This window comes from Oncorhynchus clarkii, chromosome 4 (assembly GCF_045791955.1).
Source record: "Oncorhynchus clarkii lewisi isolate Uvic-CL-2024 chromosome 4, UVic_Ocla_1.0, whole genome shotgun sequence".
NCBI classification, from domain to species: Eukaryota; Metazoa; Chordata; class Actinopteri; order Salmoniformes; family Salmonidae; genus Oncorhynchus; species Oncorhynchus clarkii.
The window spans coordinates 7,148,083-7,158,082 of record NC_092150.1 but is presented as its reverse complement, the minus strand read 5'-3'; the positions used below and the strand labels follow the sequence as shown (position 1 = coordinate 7,158,082).

The following is a 10,000-nucleotide window of genomic DNA, read 5'->3' as shown; positions in this document are numbered from 1 at the left end:
AGAATATTTTTGGGATGTTACTCAGGGGCATTTCTAATCATTTATTATAGTTTCAGCTATCAGACACGTTTACTAAAAATGATTTTGTTATGCTAAATTCTGCAGAATTGCATCCTGGGAATATGCAAAAACACTCATATTTTACGAGTAAAATAACAGTTCAAACGTGTTTTCACCTTTCCATCTACAAGTAGACAAAATAACACTGAACGTTCATTTAATTGATTTGCTTTTTTCTCAATAGCCGTGGTGCTATAACCATTAGCCTAAAACGTTTGCAAGGGAACCAGTATCCCACATTACTCATGTACAACTCATACTTACCTGGCAAGGGAGACACCGTGATCAAGAAGGCGGTTCACCCAGGGCGAGGCTCAGCCATTGCACTCCGGCTGTGCTGACCCCTGCGAATTTCTCAAATGTGGAAATCTCGATTGCATAATTTCTGGTAGTGGGGGACTGCGTTCGCGCTCTCCCCTGATTTCACTGTGAAAGAAAGCTGATGCTATGACATGTAGATAAGATAAATCTACCTTATTTACAATTTGGTTATTGTTTTTTTTAATAGCGCTGCTGTTTACAGATCCAGAGTCCGATGTCCATCGCTTTGCTCGGTGCTGTATCCGATTCACGTGCTGTTTTCTAATATGTGCAAAATATTCATCAAATCACCTCTGCTTAGTCTAATACAGTGATAACAAAAAGAGACCAAAAACGATTTAGTCCAATCACTGTACGCCAAAATATGATGTGGCTGTCCACGTTTCTGATTTGTGTGTGTGCGTGTTCGTGCAAGTGGGAAACATGTTAACTCACCCTACTTGTTGAGAAACACCAATGCCATCATCCTCTCTTTCATGTTGACAAAACGGTCTATCACTCTGTCATACAGCAAGTACACACTTTTATTTGTTGTTGTCCTAGGCTACCTGTATACAATGCTTGCTCGCTAACCTAACTTCCTTTAATGGGCAACGTTAGCTAGTTAACATTATTAGCCTTCTACATCTAGCTATATATTGAATTTCCATCATCTCGGGCCAGGGGCACAACAATGTATGTATTAATGGTTGGATCAGAAAGCATCAGATAAGTGGCCTACCGACACAAAGTGACGCTGTTTCACTCGCTCGGATGCTTTCTCCTGTGAGATACATTCAGCCTCTTGCGAATTCAAGGAAAATTAGGAAACACAGAGAGACGAAAGATACATTTTTTTTTTTTTTTTTTAAATTGGGAAGCCTGTCTTCCCTTTGGCATCCACGAATAGACGCCACTGGAAACAGATCCATACTTGTCAGCCTGACATCAGTCACTTCCCCTCTGCAGTCCTGGAGACACCGCTGCAGCAGCTCTTATATCCGGTCTCAGATGCCTTCCCACCCAGTAAAACAGGGTTCCTCAACTAACGGGTGATTTTTCATTTCATCAGATTATCCTGCCAACCTCCAGAGGGAGTCAGACGCAATTGTGTCTGGATATTTTACAAGTGTAGACAGATCTGGACAGTGAAACTACACTGCTCAAAAAAATAAAGGGAACACTAAAATAACACATCCTAGATCTGAATGAATGAAATATTCTTATTAAATACTTTTTTCTTTACATAGTTGAATGTGCTGACAACAAAATCACACAAAAATTATCAATGGAAATCAAATTTATCAACCCATGGAGGTCTGGATTTGGAGTCACACTCATAATTAAAGTGGAAAACCACACTACAGGCTGATCCAACTTTGATGTAATGTCCTTAAAACAAGTCAAAATGAGGCTCAGTAGTGTGTGTGGCCTCCACGTGCCTGTATGAATTCCCTACAATGCCTGGGCATGCTCCTGATGAGGTGGCGGATGGTCTCCTGAGGGATCTCCTCCCAGACCTGGACTAAAGCGAGACATGATGTCCCAGATGTGCTCAATTGGATTCAGGTCTGGGGAACGGGCGGGCCAGTCCATAGCATCAATGCCTTCCTCTTGCAGGAACTGCTGACACACTCCAGCCACATGAGGTCTAGCATTGTCTTGCATTAGGAGGAACCCAGGGCCAACCGCACCAGCATATGGTCTCACAAGGGGTCTGAGGATCTCACAGGGCGCCAGTGGCGAATTTGCCAATCTTGGTGTTCTCTGGCAAATGCCAAACATCCTGCACGGTGTTGGGCTGTAAGCACAACCCCCATCTGTGGCTGTCGGGCCCTCATACCACCCTCATGGAGTCTGTTTCTGACCCTTTGAGCAGACACATGAACATTTGTGGCCTGCTGGAGGTCATTTTGCAGGGCTCTGGCAGTGCTCCTCCTGCTCCTCCTTGCACAAAGGCGGAGATAGCGGTCCTGCTGCTGGGTTGTTGCCCTCTTACGGCCTCCTCCACGTCTCCTGATGTACTGGCCTGTCTCCTGGTAGCGCCTCCATGCTCTGGACACTACGTTGACAGACACAGCAAACCTTCTTGCCACAGCTCGCATTGATGTGCTATCCTGGATGAGCTGCACTATCTGAGCCACTTGTGTGGGTTGTAGACTCCGTCTCATGCTACCACTAGAGTGAAAGCACTGCCAGCATTCAAAAGGGACCAAAACATCAGCCAGGAAGCAAAGGAACTGAGAAATGGTCTGTACTCACCACCTGCAGAACCACTCCTTTATTGAGGGGTGTCTTGCTAAATGCCTATAATTTCCACCTGTTGTCTATTCCATTTGCACAACAGCATGTGAAATGTATTGTCAATCAGTGTTGCTTCCTAAGTGGACAGTTTGATTTCACAGAAGTGTGATTGACTTGGAGTTACATTGTGTTTTTTAAGTGTTCCCTTTATTTTTTTGAGCAGTGTATTTAAATAATACATTTTCCCGCCCTCTAAAAGTACTGACAGTTGGCACCGTTGACTGATTACATCAATATCCTTCTTACAATAAATTAATCATATTTTGAAAGAATAACTGAAAATAATTTTTTGCATACAGAAAAGGACTGGGAAATCTGGTCACAATACAGACACATTTTTTTTAAAATTCCATGTGTAGATGTAACAGTATATCTTCACGTCCATCCCCTCGCCCATACCCGCGCTCGACCTCGCCCATACCCAACCTCGCCCATACCCGCGCTCGAACCTCGCCCATACCCAACCTCGCCCATACCCGCGCTCGAACCTCGCCCATACCCGCACTCAAACCTCGCCCATACCCGCGCTCGAACCTCGCCCATACCCGCGCTCGAACCTCGCCCATACCCGCGCTCGAACCAGGGACCCTCAGCACAGACAACAGTCACCCACGAAGCATCGTTACCCATCGCTCCACATAAGCCGCGGCCCGTGCAGAACAAGGGGAACCACCACTTCAAGGGCTCAAAGCAAGTGACGTCGCCGATTGAAATGCTATTAGCGCGCACCACCGCTAACTAGCTAGCCATTTGACATCCATTACATAGACATCCTGGAAATATGGGCACAATGTGCATTCGGGAAAGTATTCAGACCCCTTCACTTTTTCCACATTTTGATACGTTACAGCCTTATTCTAAAATCAATTGAATAGTTTTTTCCTCATCAATCTACACACAATTCCCCATAATGACAAAGCAAAAAAAATGAACAATTCAGGCCAAAAATAGTTACATCTTGGTTTCATGAGGCAAGAGAATTTTGTTTCTCGTGGTCTGAGAGACTTTTAGGTGTCTTTGGCATATTCCAATCGGGCTGTCATGTGCCTTTTACTGAGGAGTGGCTTCTGTCTGGCTACGATACCATAAAGGCCTGATTGGTGGAGTGCTGCAGAGATGGTTGTCCTTCTGGAATGTTCTCCCATCTCCACAGAGGAACTCTGGTGCTCTGTCAGTGACCATTGGGTTCTTGGCCACCTCTCTGACCAAAGCCTTTCTCCCCCAATTGCTCAGTTTAGCCGGGCAATCAGCTCTAGGAAGAGTCTTGGTGGTTCCAAACTACTTCCATTTAAGAATGATGGAGATCACTGTGTTCTTGGGGACATTCAAAGCTGCATACATTTTTGGTACCCTTCCTCTGATCAGTGCCTCGACACAATCCTGTCTCGGAGCGCTTCGGACAATTCCTTCGACCTCATGTTTTGGTTTTTGCTTTGACATGCAACAGTCAATTATGGGACCTAATATAGACAGGTGTGTGTCTTTCCAAATCATGTCCAATCAATTGACTTTATCACAGGTGGCCTCCAATGAAGTTGTAGAAACATCGTAAGGATGATCAATGGAAACACGATGCACCTGAACTCAATTTCGAGTCTCATAGCAAAGATTCTGAAATACTTGTGTAAATAAGGTATTTTCTCTTTTTATTTTTAATACGTTTGCAAAAATAAAATAAAAAACCTGTTTTCGTCTTGTCATTATAGGATATTGTGTGTAGATTGAGGAACATTTTTTTATTTTATCCATTTTAGAGTAAGGCTGTTATGTAACTAAATGTGGAAAAAGTCAAGGGGTCTGAATAGTTTCCGAAGGCAGTTTAGAATGAAGGGGTCTGAATACTTTCCGAAGGCAGTTTAGAATTAAGGGGTCTGAATACTTTCCGAAGGCAGTTTAATATTATAGATTCAATAAACAAAGTAATGAACAAAAAGTCCCTCCTACCATGATACGTTGTATGATAGGCAGACGTAGACCTATCCATAGCCTGCAATACCTCCTATAGTCTTAGAAAAAAAGATGCTATCTAGACCCTGAAACAGTTCTTCGGCTGTAGGACAACCCATAGGACAACCCTTTTGAAGGAGGCTTTTTGGTTCCAGGTAGAACCCTTTTGGGGTTCCATGTAAAACCCTTTACATAGAGAGTTCTACATGGAACCCAAAAGAGTTCTAAATGTAGCCAAAAAGGGTTCTACCTGGAACCAAAAAAGGTTCTACCCGGAACCAAAAAGGGTTCTACCCGGAACCAAAAAGGGTTCTACCCGGAACCAAAAAGGGTTGTCCTTTGGGGAAAGCCGAAGATCCCTTTTGGAACCCTTTTTTCTAAAAGTGAATAACTCTTGACTGTCCTCTGGAAGAACACTAGAGCCTCGTCCAGCCTGTGTAGTGCCTTGTACACCAGGCCCATGTGGAAAGAGAGGTCTCCAATGACCTCAGTCAAGCCACTGCTGTTTCAAGAATCTCCCCAGGCACTTCAGACCCTCTGGGGTTTACCTACCGCCACATAGACTGCCCCGAGGTTGAACAGAAAACAGTACTGGCCCCAGGGAGAGGATGGATCTTCACAGGATGACAGAAAGGCCCTGTAATAGCGAGAAAGAGTTTTGTCTTGGGAATGTTGTGTTTGAGGACTCTTCTTGTTCGGCTCTGGAGCTGAGGACCTTCCAGCTGCAGCTCGGCTTGTGATCCTCAGGTAAAAACCCAGACATTCCACTCAATCTACGAACAGAGGCATTCAATGGAGACATCGATTGTATGATAGCGATAACAGCCTTTTATGATCCAATGGCTCACAAATTACAATTGTTACTTACCACTTGTCAAGGTGGTATTGTGGATAATATCCGATTTATTCACAGAAAGGCAGCCAGTCATTGGATCATGGTGGTTTAATCTGTCACATTACAGAACAGGAGCCTTTATGAGTCTGTTTGGTTATAAATTAATGGCCAAAAGTGATGGCATTATGCAACAGGTTTTCTACCAACAAACTTTATCAATGTGTGTTTTGCGACCAAGCCTGGTTCCATATCTATTTAACTCCTATGGTTGTTGTCATGTGAATGCCCAAAGGAGTTGTCAAGACAACACAAACAGCTCTGGGACCAGGCTATTTCGCTCCTCGGTGCCATGATAACAAGTTTTACTTAAAAAATACAAGACACCATTTTTTATTAATTTTTATTATGCATCCAAGTAATAATATTTGTTTACACAAACAGGAATACATTTGTCACATTGAAATAGTTTGGATACTATTTCCATGACAACAATACAAAATCAAAAACAGAAAAAGCACAACAATAAACAAACATAATAATTGAATATTATACAATGGCAACAAAACTTATAACTGCCATACATGAAATTCATGAATTGTAACAGTGGTAGTTGTTATATTTGTTATTTCTCAGGGTTTCTTTAGATACGCACGTGGCACACGTGGTCTCTTTCGGTGAGTATGAAGTGTATGGTCAAAATTGCAATCTAAAGCCTACATTAAAGCTATACCTTCTGCAATTACAACGCAGACATTACTACAACAACAAAAATGTCATCAAATGGGTCTGGGTTAATTGTCTGCATGAATCTAATTTACATAAAACTGACAGGTGTAGTCCAAATGGAATCTCATTTACATAAAACTGACATGTGTAGTCCAAATGGAATCTCATTTACATAAAACTGACAGGTGTAGCCCAAATGGAATCTCATTTACATAAAACTGACAGGTGTAGCCCAAATGGAATCTCATTTACATAAAACTGACAGGTGTAGTCCAAATGGAATCTAATTTACATAAAACTGACAGGTGTAGTCCAAATGGAATCTCATTTACATAAAACTGACAGGTGTAGCCCAAATGGAATCTCATTTACATAAAACTGACAGGTGTAGTCCAAATGGAATCTCATTTACATAAAACTGACAGGTGTAGCCCAAATGGAATCTCATTTACATAAAACTGACAGGTGTAGTCCAAATGGAATCTCAGTTACATAAAACTGACAGGTGTAGTCCAAATGGAATCTCAGTTACATAAAACTGACAGGTGTAGCCCAAATGGAATCTCATTTACATAAAACTGACATGTGTAGCCCAAATGGAATCTCATTTACATAAAACTGACAGGTGTAGCCCAAAGGGAATCTCATTTACATAAAACTGACAGGTGTAGTCCAAATGGAATCTCATTTACATAAAACTGACAGGTCTAGTCCAAATGGAATCTCAGTTACATAAAACTGACAGGTCTAGTCCAAATGGAATCTCATTTACATAAAACTGACAGGTGTAGTCCAAATGGAATCTCATTTACATAAAACTGACAGGTGTAGTCCAAATGGAATCTCATTTACATAAAACTGACAGGTCTAGTCCAAATTGAATCTCATTTACATAAAACTGACAGGTGTAGTCCAAATGGAATCTCATTTACATAAAACTGACAGGTGTAGTCCAAATGGAATCTCATTTACATAAAACTGACAGGTCTAGTCCAAATGGACATCCCTGGTCATCTCTACTGCCCTTATCAAGAGAACATCCCTGGTCATCTCTACTGCCTCTGATCTGGAGGACTCACTAAACAGAGAACATCCCTGGTCATCCCTACTGCCTCTGATCTGGAGGACTCACTAAACAGAGAACATCCCTGGTCATCCCGAGTGCCTCTGATCTGGCGGACTCACTAAACACAAATGCTTTGTTTGTAAATGATGTCTGAGTGATAGAGTATGCCCCTTGCTGTCTGTAATTTTTTTATTTACCTTTTAAACACAAACAATTGTTCCATCTAGTTTGCTTAATATAAGGAATTTGTAATGATTCTGATAATTAAGTACATATTTGCAATTACATTTACTTTTGATACTTGAGTATATTTAAATCCTCAAGAAGTATTTCACTGAGTGACTCACTTTCACTTGAGTCATTTCCTATTAAGGTATCTGAACTTTTACTCAAGTATGTACAATTGGGTACTTTTTCCACCACTGAACAACTGTAACACGTTAGGAGTGTCTTCATCCATTGTCAAACTGTTGCATTTATCAGATTCGTTTTTTTTTTTTTTACCTTTTAACAATTTTGATGACTCTTGATCAATGCTCATTCGTTTTTTTTCTTCGTTTTTTTCAGCAGTCCACACTTCCCTTGTATTATCAGAGAACAGCTGACAGTAACATTCTTTCAGTTTATTAATTTGTTAATTAAGAGGTGGTGTGGTTGAAATACAATACTAATATAATATATAATAATGTTATTCTAACTGTATCAGCGCTCCCTGTTTCAATGTGCCTGCATGGGTGGCTGTGTGGGACTGGGAGGGTGGCCACTAGTGGTCTATAGTAGAATTGCAGTCTGGCTTTTCTCTGGAAGATTAAAAGAACCACGAGACGAGAAAGGCTAAATAAAATCACAAATTCCATTCACTTGGCTTTATGTGTGTTTCAGAATATTTTTGGGATGTTACTCAGGGGCATTTCTAATCATTTATTATAGTTTCAGCTATCAGACACGTTTACTAAAAAGGATTTTGTTATGCTAAGTTCTGCAGAATTGCATCCTGGGAATATGCAAAAACACTCATATTTTACGAGTAAAATAACAGTTCAAACGTGTTTTCACCTTTCCATCTACAAGTAGACAAAATAACACTGAACGTTCATTTAATTGATTTGCTTTTTTCTCAATAGCCGTGGTGCTATAACCATTAGGCTAAAACGTTTGCACGGGAACCACTATCCCACATTACTCATGTACAACTCATACTTACCTGGCAAGGGAGACACCGTGATCAAGAAGGCGGTTCACCCAGGGCGAGGCTCAGCCATTGCACTCCGGCTGTGCTGACCCCTGCGAATTTCTCAAATGTGGAAATCTCGATTGCATAATTTCTGGTAGTGGGGGACTGCGTTCGCGCTCTCCCCTGATTCCACTGTGAAAGAAAGCCGATGCTATGACATGTAGATATCTACCTTATTTACAATTTGGTTATTGTTTTTTTAATAGCGCTGCTGTTTACAGATCCAGAGTCCGTTGTCCATCACTTTGCTCGGTGCTGTATCCGATTCACGTGCTGTTTTCTAATATGTGCAAAATATTCATCAAATCACCTCTGCTTAGTCTAATACAGTGATAACAAAAAGAGACCAAAAACTATTTAGTCCAATCACTGTACGCCAAAATATGACCTGGCTGTCCACGTTTCTGATTTGTGTGTGCGCGTGTTCGTGCAAGTGGGAAACATGTTAACTCACCCTACTTGTTGAGAAACACCAATGCCATCATCCTCTCTTTCATGTTGACAAAACGGTCTATCACTCTGTCATACAGCAAGTACACACTTTTATTTGTTGTTGTCCTAGGCTACCTGTATACAATGCTTGCTCGCTAACCTAACTTCCTTTAATGGGCAACGTTAGCTAGTTAACATTATTAGCCTTCTACATCTAGCTATATATTGAATTTCCATCATCTCGGGCCAGGGGCACAACAATGTATGTATTAATGGTTGGATCAGAAAGCATCAGATAAATGGCCTACCGACACAAAGTGACGCTGTTTCACTCGCTCGGATGCTTTCTCCTGTGAGATACATTCAGCCTCTTGCGAATTCAAGGAAAATTAGGAAACACAGAGAGACGAAAGATACATTATTTTTTTTATTTTTAAATTGGGAAGCCTGTCTTCCCTTTGGCATCCACGAATAGACGCCACTGGAAACAGATCCATACTTGTCAGCCTGACATCAGTCACTTCCCCTCTGCAGTCCTGGAGACACCGCTGCAGCAGCTCTTATATCCGGTCTCAGATGCCTTCCCACACAGTAAAACAGGGTTCCTCAACTAACGGGTGATTTTTCATTTCATCAGATTATCCTGCCAACCTCCAGAGGGAGTCAGACGCAATTGTGTCTGGATATTTTACAAGTGTAGACAGATCTGGACAGTGAAACTACACTGCTCAAAAAAAGAAAGGGAACACTAAAATAACACATCCTAGATCTGAATGAATGAAATATTCTTATTAAATACTTTTTTCTTTACATAGTTGAATGTGCTGACAACAAAATCACACAAAAATTATCAATGGAAATCAAATTTATCAACCCATGGAGGTCTGGATTTGGAGTCACACTCAAAATTAAAGTGGAAAACCACACTACAGGCTGATCCAACTTTGATGTAATGTCCTTAAAACAAGTCAAAATGAGGCTCAGTAGTGTGTGTGGCCTCCACGTGCCTGTATGAATTCCCTACAATGCCTGGGCATGCTCCTGATGAGGTGGCGGATGGTCTCCTGAGGGATCTCCTCCCAGACCTGGACTAAAG

At 41.6% G+C, this 10,000-nt stretch overlaps 2 non-coding genes across 2 annotated transcripts; both read left to right on the top strand.

Moving 5' to 3' along the window:
- Positions 1-316: 316 nt before the first annotated feature.
- Positions 317-480, top strand: LOC139408178 (U1 spliceosomal RNA). The gene has a single exon (XR_011634232.1). It is a non-coding gene; the product is annotated as a U1 spliceosomal RNA (small nuclear RNA).
- A 7,954-nt stretch (positions 481-8,434) lies between these two features.
- On the top strand, positions 8,435-8,598 carry LOC139408177 (U1 spliceosomal RNA). Its single transcript, XR_011634231.1, has one exon. It is a non-coding gene; the product is annotated as a U1 spliceosomal RNA (small nuclear RNA).
- The last annotated feature ends 1,402 nt before the right edge of the window (positions 8,599-10,000 follow it).